Source organism: Sceloporus occidentalis, unplaced genomic scaffold (assembly GCF_023333645.1).
Source record: "Sceloporus occidentalis isolate IW3139 unplaced genomic scaffold, rSceOcc1.0.p SCAF_43, whole genome shotgun sequence".
NCBI lineage: Eukaryota > Metazoa > Chordata > Lepidosauria > Squamata > Phrynosomatidae > Sceloporus > Sceloporus occidentalis.
In genome coordinates this window covers 2,885,001-2,890,237 of record NW_028317023.1, presented here as the reverse complement: position 1 = coordinate 2,890,237, position 5,237 = coordinate 2,885,001, and the positions used below count along the sequence as shown (strand labels likewise).

At 40.7% G+C, this 5,237-nt stretch overlaps 1 non-coding gene across 1 annotated transcript; it reads right to left on the bottom strand.

Annotated features, from left to right (window-relative positions):
* Positions 1 to 5,104: 5,104 nt before the first annotated feature.
* On the bottom strand, positions 5,105 to 5,211 carry LOC149289686 (U6 spliceosomal RNA). Its single transcript, XR_016277325.1, has one exon. It is a non-coding gene; the product is annotated as a U6 spliceosomal RNA (small nuclear RNA).
* Positions 5,212 to 5,237: the final 26 nt, after the last annotated feature.

The window sequence follows — 5,237 nt, the reverse complement described above, 5'->3', positions numbered from 1 at the left end:
CAGTAATAGTACGGTAAGAGATTTACACATCAGCATAACTTATATATTTTACACAAGGAAATAAAGAAATTATGTTTTCAGTGAAATAAAAAAAAAATGTTGTACCAATGAGTTATGTAATATATTTTTTGATTTTATGCTATTCACAGTTTTTTTGTAAGGAACGTATCAATATTATGTGTAGACACATTTGGTTAAACAAATTTATTACAGCACACTATTGCCTTTTATTCTGTCATGTTTCTATTCATCCTACGGCTAAAAAAAATGTCTTGTAACTAAATGCCGTTTTGTATGTTTAGCGCATAATGCCTGCGTTACAACTACCGCATCGCTGCTGCTGAAACATATATCTACTTTTCCTCAACATACCACAGACTTGCCTTTAGGTCATAAGAATTTGGAGTGGTTTCACTTCTAAAAATATATCACAAGTAGTTGAATGGTAATCCTCACATAGATCATAGAAAATATGAGATAAACAACAGTAATACTCACTGAATTATCGTGGTTAAAACATATCGGGTTTTCCATTGCAATCTTTACAAGCACTGCTATTAAGTTACTTGTGACAGGGTTACATATATAGGAGCTCCCTAGACCAAGAGTTGACTTCTTTCTCCATGCGGGAAAGCAGCATTTGGAACGTTCCCATGTATGTAAGATTCACCTCTGGTATTGGATTCAGCTTCATGTGTGTATACCTACTTTGTATTCATTTGCCTCTCATCCGTTCGTGAAAAAGTTGGGTTTAAATTTGTCATGTTGCCTACATGTTTTCTGAACCTCTTTGAGAATGACCTTTGGTTGCATTGTCAAAATGACGTGAGCTGGTGAATATGTTGATAGTAAACAGGGTCTTAAGCCACCCATTACAAAAAAAAAACCCCAGCTTAGTGAATTCTCCTGTATGTGGTTTTGTGAAGTCACAATATTTATACAGTTTTACAAGTCAATTAAATATTACATGCATATTTACAGAGAGGAATCACTGAAAAGGTAGGAAACCTCTCACCGTTTTTATTAGCCTTTAACCTAGATGTTTTTTAACCTGGCAACACCCTTGGTTCCTGGGAAGTCACCATGAGAAAAGCCCAAGCTCTCTGCATTCTCTGTTTTCATGCACCAAGGCAGTTATCTATCAATGGGGGCCCAACAAAAGTCAACTGCACCCCGTTAAAGATGGCCCTGAGTGGAGGCATGGGTAAAGGTAAGTGAGAAGCATTGTTGTGCATTTAACTGGTGTGCCATTTAAGCCGATGAAAGTCTTCAGATGTGCAAGGTGCTTTAACATTTACCTCAGTTGAACTAACCACGCTATGAACTGACATTAATTTAGGAGCACCTGCTCACGCTCACACAGAGGCCACATTTTACCCACATTCAGCCGCAGCACACTATGAATGCATCGGGAGAAAACACCTGGATTTTACATCGTATAATCTGCTATAGGAAGTAGATGCTGATGAAGAACAAAGTAAAAATAGACTCAGGCACAGCAGAGATAAGATAAAAACATACTCAAGCATTTTTAGATTTTGCCCATCCATTACCTGCATGTTATATTTGTGTGTGCATCTTTTTTTTTTATTTCAGGCAAAAATAAATCAATTAATTTCTATTTCTATCGCAAGATGTACAAAAGTATTGAGCTGAAGTAGAAAAAAAGAACTGCCCCCCTTAAAACCCTGATACTTGGGAGGTATGGTGGTGTAGCATGTTTTTTTACGGGAAAGGTGGTTCTTTGGCTTCTTGTTCCACAAATGTCGCTTTAAGGACTAGGAATCTCCGTGACAAGGTCCCAGAAAATTCAAGCTTCCCAGACACAGGCTGACAAACCCATGTTTAATTGGGCGTCCCCAGAAAGTTTTCTGAAGGAAGTTCCAACCCTAGCTGGTTATCACAATAGGACAGAAACTGACTCTCCTGATGCTCCTCATGATAGAATAATTATGGAAATATTGGCTCCTATACTGTGTGACAGCATGGAGTGGGTTCCACAAACATCTGATATTTCCCCAAAAATATAGGAGAGACCTAGTAGAAATAGCTTATGCCATTTCCCCCGCAAAGCACCTGTGTATAGCTAATTCACTCAACTTACCCAGGCTTTCTTTTGGCAGGGGGTGTCAGGGGATATGAGACAGTTTTGCAGTACCTGTGACACTTGCCAGTGAGCAGGGAGGTGGGTGACTACCCACATGCTTCCTTGCACCCCTTGCCGGTTATCGGGGAACCATTTTGCAGAGTAACATTAGACATAATTGGTCCCCTAGCTAAGATCAGCCACACTGGGAAGGAGTACACCCTCATCGTCGTGGATTATGCTACTAGGTACCCTGAAGCTGTAGCCCTTTTCCACCATTTCTGCAGAAGCATTTTCAGATGCCCTAATTACATTTTTTACAAGAGTAGGGTACACAATTTACCTCTTATCTGATATGACAGATCTGGCAGGTCCATGGAGTAAGATGAATTAGTAGTTCTCTGTACCACCCCCATGGGATCTGTGATCAGCTCAATGGAACCCAGACATCGATGTTCTGGACTTTTGTGGCAACTCATGCTGATTGAAACAATTTGAGATATGCCACATATTGAGAGGTGCCACATGAATTTACAGAGTTCTTTCCCTTTGAGCTCCTATGTGGCAGGAAATTGCAATGGCCATTACACATTTTAAAGGAATTCTGGAAAGAGAAGAGTGTGGAGAAGGAGCTTAGGGAACTTTTGGAGCTTGAAGGACCTGGTCCATAAAAATCTCAGACCAAACCAGGCCAAAGCAAGGGAGAGAGAGCAGGGGCTTCAAGCGTTGAGACAACAGGGTGAAATGTTTAAGGCCCTACCTGGTGTCACAGCCTTAAAGCTCCTGGCATCTCTAGGGGTCATTAAAGTCTTTCACTGACACTGGGCATCCCCTGTAGTCAGGAGCGTAACTAGAAACCACAGGGCCCTGGTGTGAAAATTGCCCCCAGCATCAACAGCTGGCGGGAGCTATGTTGCCTCCAAACAACTTGTCTGTGCCTTCTTTGCCCCTTGCCCCCTTCCACAAATGTAAATACACTTACTCATACTCACTAACACACATGTACACATTCATCTAACACACAATCCATCTCACCCTACTTTCACATTCATGCTCTCTCACACACACACACACACAGGGTACTCATCCATGCTCAGATCCATCCATACATATATACAAACACATATACATATATCACGCCCGCCCCCGCTTACCTCTCACCATGCCTGCAGCTTTCCCTCCGGTGTGCGAGCAGCCTTGGTTTCACTGCGGTATGTTCCTGTCTCCCCGTGCCGGTTCAAAATAGTTTAGAAAGGGTCGGAAGGGGGCACACCGGGCCCCCTAAAGGCACAAGCCCCATCACTAAAGGGCTGAAGTTACGCCAGTGTCTGAAGTCCTAGTACCCAAAAAAGGATTATTCTATCCAATTTTGTGTGGAGTTGCAGTTTGTTGCTTTAGTAATTGAATCAAACTCCTGATAATACAAAGAAACTAGGATTTAACATGGGTTAAAATAAAATCAAAATAGACAATATGAAAACCAAGCTCCAGCTGATTTAACCGCACTGAAATGCAAAACACACAGGTAGGTTGTTCTCCTTAATGAATGAAACACACTGAGAAAATGAATGTCTGCAGAAATAAATGATTCATTGATTCATCTTTTGAACAGTGCAACATATTCAAAGCAGACATCCACCAAAACAGAAGACAGAGAGACTCCCAAATTAGGCAGGGTGAAATGTCAGACGTGCTCTCGCTTAGCAGCTCCTAATCATTGGCACATTAACACATATGCCATCATTATAATCGAGATTAAACAAATCAAATATAAATCAAATTATGTACACACAAATAAAGTATGGCACATATGTATCAATATAAAGAACATGCATGATTCTCCCTCTATGGCAAACATTAGAGATCAAACGGTATCTGTATGCCATCTTGTGGTCAAACAGGGTGCATAGTAAAATGATCATATGACCAAAAATGATATTCCATGTGGCATGCCATGCGTATTACAAATAACTTATGTTTATTGTTTTGTTAGATTTGACTAAAATAATGCATCACTCTTGGTGAAATAAATATTTTTCTGATCGCCTGCAAGCTTTGGTGTTTTGTATGCTGCACAGTTACTTACTGCTAGATTTTGTGATTTTGAAGTCCCTGCTCAAAGATTGCCTTGTTGAGGCATGCTGTAGATCTCACAAATATACTCAGTAAACCTCTATCTTTTATACTTATTAACCATTTGGCCATACTGGTATACACGATTGGTTTGGTGTTTTTGTATCTCTGCAATATTCTCTAAATAATGATTCTGCCAATCATTAGTGGATGGATATATCTGCAGCTAGGACCAACCTATTTGGATTTAGGTTTCGTGTCCTCTGTGACAATAGTCAGGGCCGGCCTTAGGGGTGTGCGACCTGTGTGGCCGCACAGGGCGCCATGGCAACAGGGGCGCCTGCCCGGGACTTAAATTAAAACATCGGCTTTTTTTTTTTTGTTTTGTTTTTTTACTTTATTTAAATCCTCCATGTGTTGTTTTTTTTTTTACTTTATTTAACATGGAGCATGTTACATAAAGTTAAAACAACAAAAAAACAATGCTTTAATTTAAGTCCCGGGCAGGGGGGCCGAGCGGTTGCTAGTGAAGTTTTCAGAAACCGCTCGGTGCCCCTCACTGTTTCATGCTGAGCGCCGAAATGTCATATTCCAGCGCTCAGCTATAAATGCCGGCACCGCGACGGCATTTTAAATTTATTTTCACCTACAATTATTATGCTTTATATGTTTCTATTTCAAAGGAAGGCCCTACGCTTCCTGAACAATACCGTATTGGCTCGGATATAGGCCGTCCCCGTATATAGGCCGCACCCTAAAAGTTTGGTGCTTTTTTTTTTGCTGGAGTTTGCTAAAGTCAGACAGTCAACGTTTTCCATGTTACAGGTTTTGATTAACACTAATGTTTGTGTTGGATAGTTCATACTCGACGCTAAGCAACATCTCTTTGCTCTGTCGTGAAAAATACTTTAATTAGCCTAAGATGTCAGCTTTTGTTTTCCCCAGGAAAATATGGAACGCTTCACGAATTTGCGTGTCATCCTTGCGCAGGGGCCATGCTAATCTTCTCTGTATCGTTCCAATTTTAGTATATGTGCTGCCGAAGCAAGCACAAAGCAACTGTGTGTTCACCGAGTAT